Genomic DNA, 21,799 nt, shown 5'->3' with positions numbered 1-21,799 from the left:
AGGAAAACTAGAAGGAGGAAAAGGAGGAGGAGAACCTGGCCACGGAGAAGGAGAGGGAGGACCTGGCTGTAGAGGACAAGAAGGAGGAAAAGGACGAGGAGAACCTGGCCATGGAGAAGGAGCAGGAGGAAGAGGACCTGGCCACAGAGGAGAAGGAGGAATATGTGGCCATGAAGGGGGAAGAAGAAGAGGCAGAAGAGGAGGTAGAGGACCTGGCTATAGACTAGGAGGACCCAGGAATGGAGGAGGAGGAGGATGTGCTGATGCAGGGGGAAGAAGAAGAGGAGGGGGAGGACCAGGCCATAGGAATGGAGCACGTGGTCATGGACAAGAAAGCGGAAGAGGATGACTTGGATGAGGAGGAGGAGGAGGAGGAGGGCAAGGCCAAGTCCTCCTCCACCTCCATGGCCAGGTCCCCCTTGCCCAGATGCGTAAATAGGGCAGTAATGAGTAGGAGCAGGGAGGGGATCTTACCTCTCTCTATAGCATTGGAGAGAGAGATAATGGAATAGTGACAGCCAGTTCTGGTGTCCGTGTTTTAAAGGATGGTGTTAAATTGGAGAGGGTGCAGAAAAGAGTCACACAAATGATCTGAGAGCTGGAGAAAATGACCTACAGTGAGAGACTCAGACTGTAGGTGGGTGAAATTTAATGGCCTGGAACATTCAGGAGGTCAGATGAGATGATCCAATGGTGCCTTCTGGCCTTAAGCTCTATGAAACTCTATGAAGCATCGCCCTCTCCACCCCCCGCTCCGATGTGCTTCACCGCACTGAAGGGTGGCTGGACAGCCTGGAATGGCCCTGCTCCAAAGCGGCCCTGGTGGAGAAGACAGCGGTGAGTGAGAGACGGCTGTGGGGACCTGGCGGGAGGGCAGGAGACCTCGGACAAGGAGGGGGCTCCCCTGGGCAGGGCACTGGAGGGGACAGCAGAGAGCAGGGATTCCTGGGGCTGAGGTCTGGGCACCGCCAAGAGGAAATTCTGGCCGTAAGCGCTGGGGGCAGGTGGGGAATCGTGGGACTGGAGGGTAAGCTGAGGCTGGGGGTAGAAAGGTAAGGGGCAGCTGCGAGAGGCTGGGCAAGGGCCAAGTTGGAAGGGAAGGAAGGAATCGGGAGGACAGGGCCCAGCTGTGTTGCCAGAGGATCCTGCTGGCTGTGTCTGGGAAGTGCCCAGGGGTCAGTGGGGCCTGAATCTGACCTTCTCCTTTGGGTCTTACAGGAACTAACTGAGGAGCTGCCCCAGGACTCTGGGCCCAGCTCTGTCCTCTCCAGCTCCATGGACCGTACGTGAAACCTCCCGTACCAGAAGCTCCCGCCCGGCTCCCCCAGCTCCGGTGCTGCTCAGACCCAGAGACACTGCCTCCTCCATGGCCAAGTTCTCCTCCACCTCCTGCACAGCCTGCAGTGATGGGTAAGGGAACCCATGGCCACACAGAGACCCCATGGGCACGGGTGGGGATTGAATCTGGGCCCTTCACCACCACGGGCACAAGCCCTGTCAGGCTCTCCATTCCCACTGCCAGACTCTTGCCCGCGGTGACAATGAAGAAGCAGGAGAACTCCTGCCAGAGAACCCCCGGGTTGCACAGTTGGGTGTCACTGAGACGTCTCTGGGAGCCATTTCCAGAGTGTTCTGGTGGGGTCATTTTCCTTCTCGAACCCAGGGTGTGTCTGCTCCCAGAATCTCAGCCAGGGAGGCCACCCTGCAGAATATGGCCCCGCAGTTTGGCGATGGGCTGCAGGAGTCACCACGTAGGTGTGCAGCAGCCGTAGCGCCTGCATTGACCATGGGCCAAAACCTGCAGCCCTGACAGCCCAGGATACCCCCAACTGATGGCAATGGGAGTGTAGCCTGGGTAACTAGCTGCTGGGCCAGGGCATATAGAGAGAGGACACAGAGATGCAGCAAACCAATGGCCAGAGAAGTGAAGGATGTAAGGGAAAGAGAAGAGCTAGGACATCTGGGAAGCTGCTGCAGTCAAGGGATCCCAGCCGGAAGAGAGAAGATGGGTGGGTTAGACACACAAAGTCCTGCATCTTGGTAGGGGTTAGACTAGATGAACCCCCTTCTGCACCCCAAACCCAACCCCCTGTACCAGTCCAGAGCCTGCACCCAGCACCCAAACTCCATCCCAGAGCCTGAACCCCCTTCTGCACCCCAACCCCAACCCCCTGTCCCAGTCCAGAGCCTGCACCCAGCACCCAAACTCCGTCCCAAAGCCCGCACCCCAAACCCCCTCCTGCACCCAAACGCCCTCCCTGAACCTTGCAGTCCCTTCTAACCCTATGGGTCTATAATTCTTTGATTCTAGCATCTGTCACCTAAAAAGAAGGGCTGACGCGTATGGATTTCCTCCGCATCCTCTGCACTGAAGACAGAAGTTTCTCCGCAATGGCCTGGTCTTCCTGGAGTGCTCCTTTAGCACCTCCATCGCCTAGTGGCTTTGCTGACTGTTTGGCAGACTTCCTGCATCCCATGGACTTAACCAATACTTTGCTGTTAGTTGTTGTGCCTTAGCTAGTTGCTCTTCACATTCTTTTTTGGCCTTATTATACTTTTCATTTGACTTGCCAGAGTTTATGCTTCTTTGTATTTTCCTCACTAGGATTTGACTTCCAAAGTGCCTCTTTCACTCGGCTGTTTAGCCGTGGGGGCATTTTTTTTATCCTCGCACTGGTTTGTTTTTTATTTGCGGGATACATGTAGTGTGAGCCTCTAGCATGGTGTTTTTAAACAGTCTCCGTGCGCTTTGCTGGCATTTCACCCTGGCGTGTTGCTTTTAATTTCCATTTAACGAGCCCCCTCACATCTGTGCAGTTCCCCTTTCTGAGTTGAATGCTCCTGCGGTGGGTTTCTTTGGCAGTTCCCCCTCCAGGGCTGTGCCATGTAATTCCATCAGGGCTGCGATTCCTGAGAGCCTCCAGTGTGGAGGCTGCACGGTGAGAGCTCACACCGTGCACTGTCCTAAGCAGAGAACGTCTCCAAGGGCCGGCGCTGCGGTACCGCTCCTCGCCAACACCGCCCGGCTCCGCTGCATGTGCCCTGTCAGCCAGCAGGGGTTTGTGCTCGATTGTCACAAAAGGGGGATAAAAGGACTCTCTGATCTGTGTGAGGGGGACCGTTACCAGCATTCAGCCAGTATTCACAGAGGCGCTGGGCGTCATCTGGCCCCTCGGCAGCTCGGGGCACAGTGCAGAAAGTGAACTCACAGCCTGTGCTGATTCAATGTACTGCCCCCCCTTTGCTCCCCTCCCCCACACGGCCTGTTCCCTTTCCCCTCCCTCGCCTGCCCCCCGCAACGGGGCCTGTTTGCAACAGCAGCAGGTGCGGGGCCAGGGGCAGGAGCAACATTGACCCACATATGTCACGGGGTTGGATAACCTCAGATGAAAGCACATGGCCCCATTACTCTCTGGGAGGGGCCGGCAGGGGTAGGTCAGTGGCAGCAGGGGGGGCACAGGGTCTCCTTCGCTCAGCTCAGGGCACTGTGCAGTTAAGAGGACACTTGTTTTCCTTGGCGGTGACGGCGTCGTCTAGCCGTTCGTCCGTGACACTCCCCAGTGCAGCAGGGCTCTATCCCTGCACCGGTAAACTACACCAGGCCGCGCTGCAGGGACGGTGCGAGGAGGGGTGGGCCGGGCAGCTTCCCCTCAGCAATCAGCCCCACGGCCATCGAGATGCTCTTTTAAAGTCACTTTCCCAGTCAGGAAGCTGCAGAGGGGCCGGAGTGTGAGACAGAGCAGCCCACCTGCCCCCACAGGCCAGCCTATGCCATGCCGGCAGCTCAGTGCAGGGCACATTCCTGGTCACCGAGCTCAACGCCCATCGGCTCACCTGGATGGTGTGTCCCTCTGCCTAGGACAGCAGATCAGCCCCTTAGCACAGGGCTCTGGAGACCCCGCCCGCGAGAGGGGTCCCACAGGACAGAGAGCGGATCATGCTAGTGCAGGGGCATCAGCTAGCAACCAGAGGGGAGCACGGAGATGAAATGTCCAGCCGTCTCTGTGGTGGAAAGGGTCTCTGAGGCTCAGGGCAGGAGGCTACCAACCCTCAGGGACCCGCTCTGACTCCTGTGCTCACGGCCCTCCAGGGGCTAGTGCAGACGGGAGAGGGGCACAATCTGGGGACACACACACACTAGTGATAAGGCACCTGCGAGGTCAGAGGTGCAGAGCACCCCCGCCACCCGGAGACCTAAACTGCCCTCTACACCAACCACCTCACTCCTCCAAAATCCCAACCCGGCCTGGCCTCTCCCCGCTCCTCTCTGGGACACTCAGTGCTGGGCTAGAGTGCTGGCAGTCACCGTGTGAGGAGATCGTCTGCACACGGGGATCTCGCTCACCCTCCTCCCTCACCCTCAGGAATGGACACAGCACAGACCCACCGAACCCCATCGTCCCTCGGAAGGGGGCTCAGGCCCAGCCAGATGTTCAACAAGGACAAGTGCAGAGTCCTGCACTTCGGACGGAAGAATCCCATGCACTGCTACAGGCTGGGGACCGACTGGCTAAGCGGCAGTTCTGCAGAAAAGGACCTGGGGATTACAGTGGATGAAAAGATGGATGCGAGTCAGCAGTGTGCCCTTGTTGCCAAGAAGGCTAACGGCATATTGGGCTGCATTAGTAGGAGCATTGCCAGCAGATCGAGGGAAGTGATTATTCCCCTGTATTCGGCACCGGTGAGGCCATATCCGGAGTGTGCGTCTAAGTGGGTATTCACCCACGAAAGCTTATGCTCCAATACATCTGTTAGTCTATAAGGTGCAGGACTCTTTGTTGCTTTTTACAGATCCAGACTGATACGGCTACCCCTCTGATACTTGATCCAGAGTATTGTGTCCAGTTTTGGTCCCTCCAGTACAGAAAGGATGTGGACAATTGGAGAGATTCCAGCGGAGGGCAAGGAAAATGATCAGGGGTCTGGGGCACATGACGTATGAGGAGAGGCTGAGGGAACTGGGCTTATTTAGTCTGCAGAAGAGAAAAGTGAGGGGGGATTTGATAGCAGCTTTTGATAGCAGCATCACCTGTATGTTCAGGAGTTCCACTGAATGGGGATGTGAAATGAATTTAAACATCAACATTTTTCCTGTTGAAATGTACAAACGCCGAGCAAACCTGTCCATCGTCTAAAATCAGTTCCGGTCCTCTGAGGCTCTAGTTTGCTTTCCTCGATTAAACAAAGATAAGTTTCAGAGGGGGAGCCGTGTTAGTCTGTTTCAGCAAAAACAACGAGGAGTCCTGTGGCACCTTAAAGACTAACAAATCTGACAAGGTGGGTTCCAGCCCATGAAAGCTTATGCCCAAATCAATGTGTTAGTCTTTAAGGTGCCACAGGACTCCTCCTTGTTCAAACAATGATAGAATATGAATGTACATTTGCAGGTCCTTGTTCTCCACGAGCGATGCTGTGCAGAAGAACAAGAACCACATCCAGTTGGGGCTCAGGAGTTAGCAGAGATCACCAGCACCTTGGCTCCTTCACAGTCAGCCAGCAGTAGCTGGGCCCCAGGACAAGCCACAAGAACCAGCCAGTGGCTCTGAGCAGGAAAATAGCCACCAAGAAGCTGGCTAGAGCTGCCAGGATCCCCAGAAAGGCCACCATGCCCATGTCCAGGAATAGTCCTAAGAAAGTGGTGGCTGCAGCAGGGACAAAAAAAGGCAGAGTAAAGCCCTGCAAAGGTCACTGCTGCCAAACCCCAGAAGGTGGTCAAGAGCTCCCCGGAAAGCAAGACAGGCGAGAGCAAGGCTAAAACCAAACCGAAAGCCAGGGCTAAGAATGTGACCCTGAGAAAGAAGTGAAGCGATTTCCATGGGGATGACTCCTGTTCCCCAAATGTTCTTTTAAGACTGACCGTGGACCTCCCAGAAAGAGCCAGATCCCACAGGACAAACAGCCCCACGGAGCGCAAAGTAAGGTGGAGGCAGTGAGGGGTGTGTGTGCGGAGGGTGTTTCTCTTACACAGGGGAAGTGTTGTGTTTTGTGAAGCACCTTCCAGATGAATGCGGCTCTGACAGGGGATCTGCCCATTGCTCCTATGTGAGTCTGTGATCTGCTTCTGCTGTCTGAGGGGGACACTCGCTATCTGAGGCATAGCTACGCAGCACATCTGTGATGAGGACAGGTTACAAACGCTGGGTTCAATGACAGATGAGGTCGGGGAGGTTCTGGAAGGGTAATGGCAGCGCCACAGAGGGTCATAATACTCAGACAGGGGCCTCACTTTCACTTCCCCTTTGTTTTCCATCACTCATTCCCTGACAGCCCCTCCCCACACACTCACAGTCACAACCCTCTCCATGTCCCACACACACTCCATTGGCTACAGCCTCTATGTGACTCCCTGTAATGATGCGGTTCTGGCGGGACCCAACGGAGAGTGCCAGTTCAGGACAAATCGCGTAAAACAGGGCACTTACAGCCCAAGGCTGGGGTTTTTCCACCTCTAAGGCAAACCAAACCAGCCAGACTAAGAGGACTTTGGTCTCACCCCACTGGCTAACCACAAGTCACACCAGCAATTCCCTTAGACACTTCAGTTTCCCAGTATCACCACCACTGCCACTCGTTATGGGGACAAATGGTTATGAAAACCAATACCCCAGTAAAAGAAAAAAGGTTCTCTCGATCGCAAAGGACCAAGCCCCAGACCCAGGTCAATAGACAAATCAGATCTTACCCACAAATCACGCTGTTGCCAATCCTTTAGAATCTAAAATCTAAAGGTTTATTCATAAAAGGAAAAAGATATAGATGAGAGCTAGAATTGGTTAAATGGAATCAATTACATACAGTAAAGGCAAAGTTCTTGGTTCAGGCTTGTAGCAGTGATGAAGTAAACTGCAGGTTCAAAATCAAGTCTCTGGAATACATCCCCAGCTGGGATGGGTCATCAGTCCTTTGTTCAGAGCTTCAGTTTGCAGCAAAGCTCCTCCAGAGGTATGAAGCAGGATTGAAGACAAGATGGAGACGAGGCATCTGCCTTTTATAGTCTTTTCCAGGTGTAAGAACACCTCTTTGTTCTTACTGTGGAAAATTACAGCAAAATGGAGTCTGGAGTCACATGGGCCAGTCCCTGCATACTTTGCTGAGGTGCAAGGCATATTAGTCAGTGGGTCAATTGTATAGCTGATGGTCCTTAATGGGCCATCCAGCAGGCTAGGCAGAGCTAACACAAACTTGTCTGGGGTGTCACCCAGAAGCATAGCATAAGTTTGAAATACAGACAGTACAGAGCCAATATTCATAACTTCAACTACAAAATTGATACACACATATAGACAGCATAATCATAACCAGCAATCCATAACCTTGTCTTAGACACCTCATTTGACCCCCTTTATACAAGATTTGGTGCCACTATAGGACTTTGGTTGCAACCATGTTCTATATGGTCCCAGATTATATGAATAACGTCACACTCCCCCAGATGGGGGCTTGTCTCTGCATCACCTCAGCAGGGAAGGAGAGAGGCTGAAGGAGGACAAGAGACAGGTGGGGCTAGACAGGAATGGAAGAGACACTTCCTCCTCCTCTTCTTAAGAGACACCTTAAGCTCACCCTTGAGAAGTTCTAGCCCTAGGTGGTTTAAACCAGTCACCTTCCCATTAACAGCTGGTGGCAGGAACCAGCTTGATCACTGAAGGCTGGCTACCTGTTCCTGCCTTCCTGAGGGACTAGAACATGGATTTTGTGTGGTTCACTCAACCCCTCCCTCCTTCCAAATCCACCCTTGAGACAAGGAGGCCAGCGCTTCAATGTGTGCTCCAGGGGTTAGCGCGCAGTACTTGTAGAGCAGTGCTGTGTGGAGGGATGCTGAGGTTGTGAGTTTAAGCTTTACCTGAAGCACTGTCTGTTTTCTTTAAGCAAATGGCTTCAGCCATTCATCTTGCCCTGTGGAAAATACAATTCCAGCTCAGAAGACACTGAGAAAGGAAGACATCCAGGTCAGCCCCCTTCACTTGTTACTTTGGCTACAGCAGTGGTTCTCAACCTATTTGCCATTGTGGGTGCATATGCAGCTCTCTGTGTGTTACGTGGGCCACATCCACACAATATATCTACGACTTGTATGTCTCTGAGGATGTCACGTGGGCCGCACCTGTGCTGATTGGGCTGCAAGCGGCCCCTGGGCCCCAGGTTGAGAACCACAGAGTGCAGGGCAGAATCTACAGCTCTGTGATACTCTGCTGTCCACCAACCCTCTGTGTCACGATGGCTCCAGCAGAGCCTAGAGCACGGCCCATCCTGTGAGTCCTGACCCCCTGACCCCGCCTCAATCTACGTCTGGGGGAATTCTGCCCCACTGTGCACCTCAGTTCCCCGTAAGCTGCACGGCCGCAGTGTATTTAGCACCATGCAGCCGCTCAGGGAACCCGCCCAGCCAGGACCTGCTGCGGCCGGGGGAGGGAGGCCCGACCCCAACCCCAACCCCAACCCCAACCTAGCCCTGGACCTGCTGCAGCCGCTCCCCTGACCCCCTCCACCCCAGGCCCTGCTCACATTCCTCCCTTTCCCTCAAGTCCCCTCCCCGCCTCTTCCTGCCCCTGCTCCACCCCATCCCACCTCCTCCCCCAAACGCTCCCTGTCCCACTCCTCCTCCTTCTTCCTGGAGCTGTTCGCGGTGGGGGGGGGGAGGCACTGGGAGGGAGGGGCAGGAGTTGGTCAGCGGGGCCACCAGCAAGTGAGAAGCTCTGGGGGCCAGGGGGAGCTTGGCTGTCTCGGTGTCTCTGAGTAGCACCGAGTAATTTTTCTCTGGGTGCTCCAGCTCTGCAGCATCCACGGAGTAGGTGCCTATTGGGGTGACCCTCCCCAGACCCCAACTCAGCCCCAGACCTGCCACGGCAGGGAGAGGCACCTCTCTCTCCCCCAGCCAGGGGCTGCTGTGGAGAGAGAGAGCTAATGTAGTGCCCATCTTTACAAAAGGGAAGAAGGAGGATCCAGTCAGCCTCATCTCAGTCCCTGGAAAAATCATGGAGCAGGTCCTCAAGGAATCAATTCTGAAGCACGTACAGGAAAGAAAAGTTATCAGGAACAGTCCGCATGGATTCACCAAGGGTAAGTCATGCCTGACTAACCTAATTGCCTTCTATGATGAGATAACTGGCTCTGTGGATGAGGGGAAAGCAATGGACGTGTTATTCCTTGACTTTAGCAAAGCTTTTGATACGGTCTCCCACAGTATTCTTGCCAGCAAGTTAAAGAAGTATGGGCTGGATGAATGGACTGTAAGATGGATAGAAAGCTGGCTAGATCGTTGGGCTCAATGGGTAGTGATCCATGGCTCCATGTCTAGTTGGCAGCCGGTATCAAGTGGAGTGCCCCAAGGATCAGTCCTGGGGCCGGTTTTGTTCAATATCTTCTGGAGGATGGCATGGATTGCACCCTCAGCAAGTTTGCAGACGACACTAAACTGGGAGGAGTGATAGATACGCTGGAGGGTAGGGATAGGATACAGAGGGATCTAGACAAATTGGAGGATTGGGCCAAAAGAATGAGTCCAGCGGAGGGCAAGAAAAATGATTAGGGGGCTGGAGCACATGACTTATGAGGAGAGGCTGAGGGAACTGGGATTGTTTAGTCTGCAGAAGAGAAGAATGAGGGGGGATTTGATAGCTGCTTTCAACTACGTGAAAGGGGGTTCCAAAGAGGATGGATCTAGACCAGGGGTCGACAACCTTTCAGAAGTGGTGTGCCGAAGCTTTGTTTATTCACTCTAATTTAAGGTTTCGCGTGCCAGTAATACCTTTTAACATTTTTAGAAGGTCTCTTTCTACAAGTCTATAATATATAACTAAACTATTGTTGTATGTAAAGTAAGTAAGTTTTTTAAAATGTTTAAGACGCTTCATTTAAAATTAAATTAAAATGCAGAGTCCCCCAGACCGGTGGCCAGGACCCGGGCAGTGTGAGTGACACTGAAAATCAGCTCGCATGCCGCCTTCGGCACCCGTGCCATAGGTTGCCTACCCCTGATCTAGACTGTTCTCAGTGGTACCAGATGACAGAACAAAGAGCAATGGTCTCAAGTTACAGTGGGGGAGGTTTAGGCTGGATATTAGGAAAAACTTTTTCACTAGGCGAGGGGTGAAGCACTGGAATGGGTTCCCTAGGGAAGTGGTGGAATCTCCATCATTAGAGGTTTTTAAGGTCAGGCTTGACAAAGCCCTGGCTGGGATGATTTAGTTGGGGTTGGTCCTGCTTTGAGCAGGGGGTTAGACTAGATACCTCCTGAGGTCCCTTCCAACCCTGAGATTCTATGATTGGGGGAGGTCCCGGACGATTGGAAAAAAGGCAAATATAATGCCCATCTTTAAAAAAGGGAAGAAAGAGAACCTGGGGAACTACAGACCGGTCCGCCTCACCTCAGTCCCTGGCAAAATGATGGAGCAGGTCCTCAAGGAATCCATTTTGAAGCACTTGGAGGAGAGGAAGGCTGATCGGGAACAGTCAACATGGATTCACCAAGGGCAAGTCATGCCTGACCAATCTGATTGCCCCGCGACAACATCCCTATCACCCTCATGTCCCATTGAACCAGCTAACGTCCCTGTTCGGGCTAAACTTTCTTTCGTCTAGGCGATATTGACTGCCCAGAGGCACTAGCTCACCCCCTCTGGTGCCTGGGCCATGTGCAGGGGAACAGCTACTGCTCTCGGTTACGCTGCAGCTCAAGGGGCAGAGGTCTGCGCCTGGTGGATCAAAGGGCCTTGGTCTGATGATGAGTGGGGGGGGGGGTCGGTTTGGCTCCCCAGGATGTTGAGGTTGGGAGCTGTACAAATATAAGAAATGACACAAAAAATGCGCAGCAGCCTTGTCTGTGCGTGATCCTGGGGGCAGGAGGACAAGGCCGCTGTCTCTGAGCAAGACCCAGCAGCACCAGGGGTCGGTGCTGGATGTGCAATGGGCACAAACACGCCTGACACAGGCTCACTTGTGCAGCAATCCCTCTGCACTGCTCCTCCCTGGTCCAGCCAGCCCCAGATGAGCCTGTCCCAGAGACACGGGCTGTCCCGTCGCCCCAGTGCCCCGTGACCCCAGCCGGATCTGGAGCGGCTCCTCTCTCAGAGGACAGCCCGGCAGAGCTGGGTCACAACTGTGGCCTATGGAGGGTCCCTGGTTTTGAACACGTAACATCACACAAGGGGCTTCCCGAACTGTCTGGGCGATGCTGCTCCACACGCTCCCCAGGACATTAGGAACCAAGCGGTTGTTAGCGTTCAAACGCCCCTCACCGGGCGTGTTCGCAGCCGGAGGCTGGCAATGGGGGGCAGGGGGGGCAGGGAGAGGCTGGCAATGGGGGTGGGGGGGGGCAGGGAGACGATGGCAATGGGGGGCGGGGGGGCGGGGGGATGCAGGGAGAGGCTGGCAATGGGGGCAGGGGGTGCAGCCAGAGGATGGCAATGGGGGGCGGGGGGTGCAGGGAGAGGCTGGCAATGGGGGGCAGGGGGGTGCAGCCAGAGGGTGGCAATGGGGGGCAGGGAGAGGCTGGCAATGGGGGACGGGGGGGCAGGGAGAAGATGGCAATGGGGGTGGGGGGTGCAGCCAGAGGTGGCAATGGGGGGTGGAGGGGCAGGGAGAGGCTGGCAATGGGGGCAGGGGGGTGCAGGGATAGGATGGCAATGGGGGCAGGGGGGGCAGGGAGAGGCTGGCAATGGGGGGCCGGGGGGCAGCCAGAGGCTGGCAATGGGGGGAAAGGGGGGCAGCCAGAGGGTGGCAATGGGGAGGCAGGGGGGCAGGGAGAGGCTGGCAATGGGGGGCGGGGGGTGCAGCCAGAGGCTGGAAATGGGGGGCAGGGAGAGGCTGGCAATGGGGGGTGGGGAGAGGATGGCGATGGGGGGTGGGGGATGCAGGGAGAGGATGGCAATGGGGGGCAGGGAGAGGATGGCAATGGGGGGCGGGTGGAGTGCAGGGAGAGGCTGGCAATGGGGGGGTAAGGGGGGCAGGGAGAAGATGGCAATGGGGGGGTAAGGGGGGCAGGGAGAGGCTGGCAATGGGGGGCCGGGGGATGCAGGGAGAGGCTGGCAATGGGGGGCGGGGGGTGCAGCCAGAGGATGGCAATGGGGGGCAGGGGGGCAGGGAGAGGCTGGCAGTGGGGGGCAGGGGTTGCAGCCAGAGGATGGCAATGGGGGGCAGGGGGGGCAGGGAGAGGCTGGCAATGGGGGGCCGGGGGATGCAGGGAGAGGCTGGCAATGGGGGCAGGGGGGTGCAGGGATAGGATGGCAATGGGGGGCAGGGGGGCAGCCAGAGGCTGGCAATGGGGGGAAAAGGGGGCAGCCAGAGGGTGGCAATGGGGAGGCAGGGGGGCAGGGAGAGGCTGGCAATGGGGGGCGGGGGGTGCAGCCAGAGGCTGGCAATGGGGGGCAGGGAGAGGCTGGCAATGGGGGGTGGGGAGAGGATGGCGATGGGGGGTGGGGGATGCAGGGAGAAGATGGCAATGGGGGGCAGGGAGAGGATGGCAATGGGGGGCGGGTGGAGTGCAGGGAGAGGCTGGCAATGGGGGGGGTAAGGGGGGCAGGGAGAAGATGGCAATGGGGGGGTAAGGGGGGCAGGGAGAGGCTGGCAATGGGGGGCCGGGGGATGCAGGGAGAGGCTGGCAATGGGGGGCGGGGGGTGCAGCCAGAGGCTGGCAATGGGGGGCAGGGGGGCAGGGAGAGGCTGGCAGTGGGGGGCAGGGGTTGCAGCCAGAGGGTGGCAATGGAGGGGCAGAGGGGCAGGGAGAGGCTGGCAATGGGGAGGCAGGGGGGTGCAGGGAGAGCCTGGCAATGGGGGGGGGTAAGGGGGGCAGCCAGAGGCTGGCAATGGGGGGCAGGGAGAGGATGGCAATGGGGGGTGGGGGATGCAGGGAGAGGATGGCAGTGGGGGGCAGGGATTGCAGCCAGAGGGTGGCAATGGGGGGGCAGGGATTGCAGCCAGAGGGTGGCAATGGGGGGGCAGGGGGGCAGGGAGAGGCTGGCAATGGGGAGGCGGGGGGGTGCAGGGAGTGCCTAGCAACGGGGGGGGGGGTAAGGGGTGCAACCAGAGGCTGGCAATGGGGGGGCAGGGAGAGGGTGGCAATGGGGGGGTAAGTGGGGCAGGGAGAGGCTGGCAATGGGGAGGCGGGGGGGGGGCAGGGAGAGCCTGGCAATGGGGGGGGGGGTAAGAGGGGCAGCCAGAGGCTGGCAATGGGGGGCGGGGGTGCAGGGGGCTGTGGGTCACGCCCCTTCCCCCACTCCCCCCTGTCCGGAGATCTGGGCCCGGCCCTGCTGCCCGGGACTGTCCGTCTCCCGGCGATCCCGGGGCAGGCGCTGGCTGCAGCCCGGCCGGACGCACAGGAAGGGGCCAGGCTCGGGAGCGGTGGGGGGGAAGTGGGGCGGACAGCCCCAGAGATCGGACACGGGGTAACCCCTGGGGCCGGGGGGAGACCCCGGGGAAAGTGACTCCGCACAAGGGCGCCTGGGAGCGGCCCCGGCACAGCTGGGGGCCGGGGGGTCCCCTGTGGGGCGGTGTCGCGGAGGGGGGAGCCGGAGTTGCGGTGGGGGGGGGGGGTTGAACTGTCTGTGCAGCCGGGAGATGGGGGGGGGGGGAGATGCGGGGGGGCTGAGAGCCACTGACCGGAACTGTGAACACGTGTCTCTGCCAGCCCCTGCTCTGCCCTTCCCCGCTCTGGGCTGGGGCAGGGGTGGGGGTGCAGGAGGGGGGAGGGAGTTTGGGTGCGGGATGTGGGAGGGGCGCAGGCCCCGGGAGGGAGTTTGGATGCGGGAGGGGTGCAGGGTGCAGGCTCTGGGGGGGAGTTTGGGTGCAGGGGGTGAGGGGGTGGGCGTGCAGGCTCTTGGAGGAAATGGGGGTGTGGGGTGCCAGCTCTGGGATGGAGTGTGGGTGCTGGATGCAGGCTCTGGGCTGGGGCAGGGGTGGGGTGCAGGAGGGGTGAGAGGGTGCAGGCCCTGGGAGGGAGTTTGGGTTGGCGGGGAGGGAGTTTGGGGGCGGGAAGGGGTGTGGGGGGAGGCGGTGGGGTGCAGGCAGTTGGAGCGGGTGGAGGATGCAGCATTTACCTGGGGCACCCCCCTCGGGCAGCAGCTACTAGGCAGCGTAGGCCAGGGGGTCTCCGCGCGCTGCTGCCCCCCCCCCCCCTCCCAGGGGCCGCAGCGCAGGGACGGGCCTTTTTAAATCGCACGGGGGAGGCAGGTAGGACCGGGGGCCGTGGCGGGGGGAAGTGCGCAGGGACGGCAGGTGGGGGGGAGGGGAAGGAGGGTGCGGGGGTGGCAGGAAGGACTGGGGGACGCGTGGGGGCGGCAGGCGGGGTCGCGGGAGAGACCCGGCCCCGAACATTGGTGGAGCCAGGCCCCAGGCCAGGAATATTCCTGGTACCCAGGCACCACGAGCCCCTACAACTCGCCGCCCGTGCCTCCTCATTTCCCCCCCCACCTGCCGGATCCCTCCTCGCCACCCCCTCCCTGCCAGTCATCTCCCTGCCTCTCCGCTCCCCCCTCACCCCACTGTCCTATGGGGAAGGGGGTGGAGGAGAGACCCTGGGGAGCAGCAGGAGGGGACGAGCGGGGGGGCGGAGTGTGGGTGGAGTCTCCGGCTGCAGAGGCGGGGCAGGGAGCTAGTCCCCGCTTCCCCCCACCCAGGGAAGCTTCATCCCCCGCCCGTGCTTTCCCTGTCTGTAGAAATTCCCTCCAGTTCGTCCCCTTTTCTCTCCTTGTCACGTATTGCCCAGCGTGGCAGAATCTCGGGGTCTGTCTGCAGGGAAAGAACCTGGGGAATCGTGATGTGGACGTACTTAAAGCCTGTTCTCCCACCTCCACAACTGCCCTTCTCGCCCTGCCAGGCTGCAGAACGATGCCCACGTTTCGCTCCAGCCCTTGGCACAGGGCAGAGAAATGGCTGCAGCGGAGCCAGTTCAGGTAGGGGTTATTGGGGGGTGGCTGGTGGGTTGCTGCAGGAGGGAGGGGGCAGCAATACACAGGGGGGTGGGAAGGTTTGGGTCTGGTTTGGAGGTGGGAGCGGGGCAGGAAATTCCCAGGGTGGAGAAAGGGAGGAGGCCAGGGGGTGGCAAACCTGCTGGGACTTGTTTAATAAGTGCTCTGGATTCTAGGATCAGAGCCATGCGGTTCGGAGGGGAAATGCCCTAATTTGTGGGAAAGGAAACAACCCATCTAGGTGAGGTTAGGAAACACTGACCAGGCTCCCAGTGCTGGAGCCTGACCCAACTGACCAACGGCAGCTGCGAAATATGAAAGGGGCAGCTTAGGGGCCCTGCCCCTCCCTTAATATCCAGCTCCTCGCAATGAGGAGGGTGTTGGTATCTACCAGGGAATTGTCCCTGGACCCTGCCAGGGCTCCATCTCCTGTATCAGCCCCTGGCTAATAGGTGTGTGATGGATCTGCTGGGAGAGACCAGGGGCTCTCTCTTCGTCCCCTCACCTGGGTGTTTCCTGGATGCTCTGGTACTAGATAGATTCATGGAGGGCAGGTCCATCGATGGCTATTAGCTGGGATGGGCAGGGATGGTGTCCCTAGTCTCTGTTTGCCAGAAACTGGGAATAGGCGACGGGTGAATCACTTGATGATTCCCTGTTCTGTTCATTCCCTCTGAGGCGTCTGGCACTGGCCACTGTCGGCAGACAGGATACTGGGCTAGATGGACCTTTGGTCTGACTCAGGCTGGCCATTCTTATGAGTGGTTTGGGGGTTGGCCTCTGACTGCGAGCCCCTCAGAGCTTCCATTTGATTGGCTCCTTTCCCCCATGAATAGTGGAGTTGTGGCTGGGGCAGCAGCCACTGAGTGGGGGGCACCTGTTGTTTCAGGGGCCGGTGAGCTTTGAGGAGGTGGCTGTGTATTTCACCGCGGGGCAGGGGGCTCTGCTGGACCCCGCTCAGAGAGCCCTCTACAGAGACGTCATGCAGGAGAACTATGAGAACGTGACCTCGCTGGGTAAGGGTTCCTGTCCCCTCGGTTCTTAGGAGGGGAAATGCAGAGTTAAGGCTTATGGCATCCCCACAATGCAACCTCTACTCTGCCCTGTTTTAGCAACACCCCAACAAGCCAGTGACACACACCCTAGCGCTCTGCCCTCCCCTGCTACAGGACGCTCTGGGAACAGCGCACAGGGGCAGCACAGCACGAAGTCTGACATCTTCTCTTTGCTAGAGCAAAACTTGGATTTAGGTTCAATGTGACAAACAGAAACTTCCGACCCCTGGCCGGCACTCACCCACTGATCCCACTCCACACAAACCAGCTCGGACCTGCAAAGTGAGATCACCCCTTTCCCTCGCCCCGAGGATTCCTCCTGAGTCACTGACTTCGCTTAGCTCTCACTGAGCCCTGAGGATCACTAGCACATATGTCACCAGGATGCTGACAATCTCGGTGACAAGACCTCACCCTTGTGCACCTTCACAGACCCAGCCTCCAGCCCTTAGCACGGGCATGAGGCAGACTAGGCCCCCAAGTTTTACATGCACCTCTCTTCATATCACAGTCACATCTCTGCCAAGCTGCTCCCAATCATCCACAGCTGACACACATGCAGGAAAATGCTGGTATTCCGATCCGTGGAACACAACACAAACGGTGGCATGTTCTTCTTAGTCGTTCTTCATAGCTGTATGTCTACCCTAGAGCTTTTCCCAGCATAGCTGTGTTGGTCAGCGGTGTGATTTTTCACACCCCCATCACACAGAGCTAGGCTAGCAAAAAGCCTGGGCAAGACTGGGCAAGAAAGTGGTTTTTTTAGTTCAGAGAACTTTAAACTATTAATCTTAACACAAACATTTTGGTATAAAAGGGCAAAGCTTCCAAGAGGAACTTCTGCCGGATGCAAGAAAAATGCACAACACACGTAGTGTGAAAGCTATCGGAGCTCGGGCTCAGGCTCCAGTTCAGGGGTGTCGTTCAGGTTCAGTGGCCACAGCCCATCCCCTTGAGCAAACCTTTCCCTGGGCCAGCAGATTGCTGGCAACCCTCGCGCAGTTCATAGGGACGTACTCTGGCAGCACGTGTGCATTTCCATGTCAGCGACTGCTCAGTTTGGCTTGTGCTGCTCTGAGATTCCAGATTCCGCAGCTATTGGCTTTCAGAGCTGGTTTCCTGCAGAAGACAGGGGTGTCCTGTATTAACAGAGCTCAACGCCAAGTGACTTTGATCAGTCCAGGGACAATTAGAACCACAGTTTCAGCCCCAGCTGTGTGCAAAAAACATTTCAAGACCAAGATGATTTTGTCAAAAGCTGCCTAGGGTGGTGGGGTTGAATCTCAGGAACATCTTTAACCAGTCACCCCATACTGGGACCAGTAACCCGTCCATGAATGACCATAGAAACCAGCACATTTCAAGACCATCTGAATGCACCTGTGGAATTTAGGGTAGTTAGAATAGTTGGTTTTTATGCAGAAAATGATGCTTCTGTGGACTAGCTGTTGCCTCTGGGGGAGGTGGATGACCTACCCCGACAGCAGAACCTTCCCGTTGCTGAGTATCTACACTGATCCACTACAGCAGTCCAGTCATGGTGTCTCAAGTGTAGACAAGCCCTGAGATACGACATTCGGTGACACCCTCCGTCCCTCCTATTCCTCACTGCGCTGAATCCCACCAGCCCGTGCTCAACGGTCCCAGCTCTCCTACAACTCCCCCATTCTCTCAGGGTTTCTCTCTGGGATGAAGAAGCAGGTCCAGGGTAACTTCCCCTCTGGCTGGGGCCTTAACTTCCTGGAACGTGGAGTTTCTGTCTCTGTGTTTTAGGAGCTCCTTTGCTGAGCAGTGTCTGGCTGTGTGTGTTCCCAGCAGAGATGGGGAGAGTTAAATCCCTCATACGCAGAGTCTCCTGCACCTGGGGAGCTGCCCCCAGCCTTTCCCTGCTGTAAAATGGGCTGGGGTTAAAGTAATCGAAACGTCCCATGAATTCCCTGATCTCCCTTGTTTTCTTTCCCCTGAGCAGGGTGTCCAGCTTCCAAACCTGATGTGATCTCCCAGCTGGAACGAGGGGAGGAGCCTGGATCTCCAGGGCTGTGAGGAAGGAGAGATCCCCAGAGGTGCCTGCGCAGGTGAGGGATCATTAAACCAACTCAAAGCTCTCAGTGCCCGAAGGAAACAGCTGGGAGTCCCTAAAAGCCTTGTGAGCTCTCGGGGTTCAGGAGTATCCCCAGGAGGCCGTGTATCCTCAGGGCAGCTGTCGCTCATAGCTTCCTGCGCATCCTGACTGACACCTGGCAGAGCTCCCTCCCTGAGGGGATGTGGAGGCAGAATTGTTCCCCTCCTCTCTCCCCTATGGGGAAGAGTTGTGGAGAATCCAGCTACTAGGTTTCTTTTCTGTCTCTCCAGCTCTAATTTTGGTTTGTTTTCCCCTTTCCATCCCTGTGTCTGAGGTTTCTCTCTCTGTCGGTGAGTGAGGAGAAGAAGCAGAATCCTCAGCAGGAAGATTCTGAGCAAGTGGCACCACATGGGGGATTATCGCACGGCTCCAGAGGGAATGTGTCCCGGCATCATGTGCAGGGCAAAGCCTGTGAGAGTCAGCACAGGCCGAGAGGGAGCAGAGAAACCAGCCAGCGGAGAAAGTGGGTAACTCCATTAATTGTCAGGGAACTCACCAGGACCTCCTGGAAACCACAGCCCAGCCAAGAATACCCACAGGAGAGAGAAAAAACACATGCACTGAGTGTGGAAAACATTTCACTAACCACTCAGCCCTTTTAAAACATCAGAGAATCCACACAGGAGAGAGACCCCATGAATGCAGTGAGTGCGAGAAAACCTTCACTCTGACCATCAGAGGATCCACACAGGAGAGAAACCCTACAAATGCTGTGAGTGCGGGAAAAGCTTCACTGTCAACTCAGACCTTATTGGACATCAGAATATCCACAAGGGAAAGATACCTCATCAGTGCTCTGAGTGTGGAAAAACGTTCACACAGAGTTCAGCTCTTATTACACATCAGAGGATCCACACTGGAGTGAGACCCTATGAGTGCCATGAATGCGGGGAAAAATTCAATGTCAAGACAGCCCTCAATACACATCAGAGGATCCACATGGGAGAGCACCCCTATGAGTGCTGTGAGTGTGGGAAACTGTTCTGTCAGAAATCAACCCTAATTACACATCAGGCAAGGCATACAGGAGAGAGACCCTATCAGTGCTGTGAGAGCGGGAAGGGCTTCAGTGTGAGCTCGGACCTCATTGTACATCAGAGAATTCACATGGGAGAGAGACCTTATAGATGCTGTGAGTGCGGGAAAAGTTTCACCCGGGGCCCACCCCTTACAAGACATCAGGGTGTTCACAGGACAGCGACGCAGCGTAGCAACGTTGTGTAGGGCAGAGAAAAGACTTTTTTTAAAAACACATTTGCTAATTCCCACAGAGTGACCTTGTGGTTTGTTTGCACCATTTGTGTCCCTCTGTTCTCTCAGACCCCTCGTGTGTTGCCCACTTGTGCCTTTTACAGGTCGTCCTTCTCTGTGGTGAGTCCCGTGCTCCTTTCTCCTGTGAGTCATTGGAGTGTGTGTCCTTCCAGCAAGGAGTTTCCATCAGCCCCAGGTGGGGGAAGTTGGGGTGACCACAAGTCGCCTCACTGAGTGAAAATGGACATGGGGTTTGTCTTCTGCTCTAGGATTTCCCTGGGCGTCGGCGTGCTGGAGGTAGCCATCCTGATGTAAACACACCGCTCTGTTTGCAGTGCTGACATAGCCCAGGCACAGGGGTTGGGGTTAACTGGCATCTTCCCCTTTGGCCTGTCCTAATGGACACCCATTTTCCTGGTCTGGACAATCCCTGAGCATCACGTTTATACTGTCACCCCAGTAGCAGAGCGATTGTTAGTCACTAAGTCCCCCCTTTGCTGACAAAATGTCTCCTTCCCAGTTGTGCTCACGCTGGTCCAGGTGGTGCTGGGCAGCAGGTATTTAGTTTTTTACCATTTTCCTTATTTAAAATACATTTCCATGTAACAAGGAGGAGCAGGAGTGGGACAGATGGATCATTTCAGCCTCTGCGAGGCCGGAAGGCAATGGGGCGAGTCGGAGGGATTCCCTCCTTCCCCATCACCGTCACTATATCTGCTGACTCCAGCAGCGCTGGCCTGTGTCTGAGGCACAGTGGAGTTTATCCACCTGTATATTGCCCCCCCCCCCCCCCCCCCCCCGCAGAGAGTCTCTGCACTTAGGATCAATTTGATCCTGTATCCAACTCATTAGAGCTGGAGATGAAAGTGTCCCAGGCCTGGGTGGGGAATTCCAATGGTGCAGGCGGGTGCTCCGGCCGGGAGAGAGGCCTCTTCCCAGCTGTCTCTCCCCGCAGCAGCACCTAGGCTTGGGGGGGGCGCCCCCCTTCCCCCCCGTATCAGCTGCAGGGCCAGGCCCACAGGATAAGGCACCTCTCCCCGGCAAGGCCAGGGCTGGGTTCAGGCCTGGGCAAGGGCAGCTCAGGCTCAGCTGGGTTGGCGCAGGTTGGAGGCCGGGATAGATTGGGGCTCAGGGAAGGGTGCCCCTCCCCGGCCATGGCAGGCCCCCGGGTGGGTTGTCTGAGGGCCCATGCGGCGCTAAGGAGGCTGCTGGGTGGCTGCGCGGCTGTGCAGCTTACAGGGAACTCGGGCTACTTGTCCTGTACTGTAAGTGTAAGTGCTGTTATTTGGAGGAAGAAAAATCTGTTGTTGTTTTTTCACATATATTGGAAGTTGAAAACTTGGTTTACAAGCACGGCCTTAAGCATGGAGACGCTCCCGACACCCACACACTCCTCCTTGCGTCTCCTTTGTACAGTTAGACTTGAAGCTCCTTCCCCTAGGAGCTGCCTCTCACGATGTGTGTGTCTAATACAACACTGAGCGCAATAGAGCCTCAGTCTTGGGTGCAGCCTCTCAGGGCCGTCCTTACCCATACGCAAAGTGTGCAGCTGTGTGGGGCACCAGCCCCTGCTCCGCCCCCACTCCCGTGAGGACTCCAGAAGTGGTCGGGCCTGCCCTCACCCATAAGTACAGTGACCCGGCCCCAGCCTGCTCCGCTCCCCGACTCCCAGCCGCACCGCCGGCGAGTGCTGGGGGGGGGGGCGGTTCCCCCCCGTCCCCCAAGCTTGGGAGCCAGGGGAGCAGAGCAGGCTGGGGCCGGGTCACTCCACTTCCCACAGAAAGTGGCCAGCCCCTGTTCCCCATGGAGGCCTGGGGTGGGGCCCCACACAGCCCCCCTGTAGGGCACCAAAATAGCTCGGGACGGCCCTACAGCCTCTGGCTGCTACTGTGTTAACAAGAATCCTGCTAGCAAGAGGAACAATGACTGTTCCGTCAGAGCAGACACTCCGCGAGCAGGAAACCCAAAGTGCTCAGGCTGAAGGGAAACAGTGTGGGTTGAGTGGGGCAGAGAGAGCCTCTCTCGTCCCCACACAGGACAGTGAGGTGGATGTGGGGGGGGGAGAGGTGATGAGCCAGGCTTTAGGGCTCCTTATCTCTCTGTGGCCTCTGACATTCCTGGCTCACTTGCCTGTGCCCAACCTTGTCATCACAGCAATCAGGAGACGCTGCCCCTCCCCCCATCATTCTTCTTGGGGGTCATTCCTGCCCCTTTCGAGCTCGGGGAGTGATCACATGACACTCCTAGGCCAGGTCTCGTCTCTGGCTCTGATGCAGGGAGCTCACAGTGCTCAGCCTCAGCTGTCTGGCTCTGAAGAACAAACCCGGCCGTCTCCCAGCCCTTCCCCCACTCCTGACCGGATCTCACAGCTCTGCAGGCCTCAGGCAGCAACTTCATTCCCTGTCTCAGCCTCTGCCTCTCGGCGTGAGAATCTAGCTCGCACGCTCAGTGTTTCTGCTGAGAGAGAT

At 57.1% G+C, this 21,799-nt stretch overlaps 1 pseudogene; it reads left to right on the top strand.

Moving 5' to 3' along the window:
* Nucleotides 1-239: 239 nt before the first annotated feature.
* Nucleotides 240-19,304, top strand: LOC135873758 (zinc finger protein 397-like; annotated as a pseudogene).
* Nucleotides 19,305-21,799: the final 2,495 nt, after the last annotated feature.

The sequence above is a fragment of the Emys orbicularis genome, chromosome 2 (genome assembly GCF_028017835.1).
Source record: "Emys orbicularis isolate rEmyOrb1 chromosome 2, rEmyOrb1.hap1, whole genome shotgun sequence".
Lineage (NCBI taxonomy): Eukaryota > Metazoa > Chordata > Testudines > Emydidae > Emys > Emys orbicularis.
Note: the sequence above shows the minus strand (reverse complement) of the source record. Positions and strands in the feature narration are given on the sequence as shown.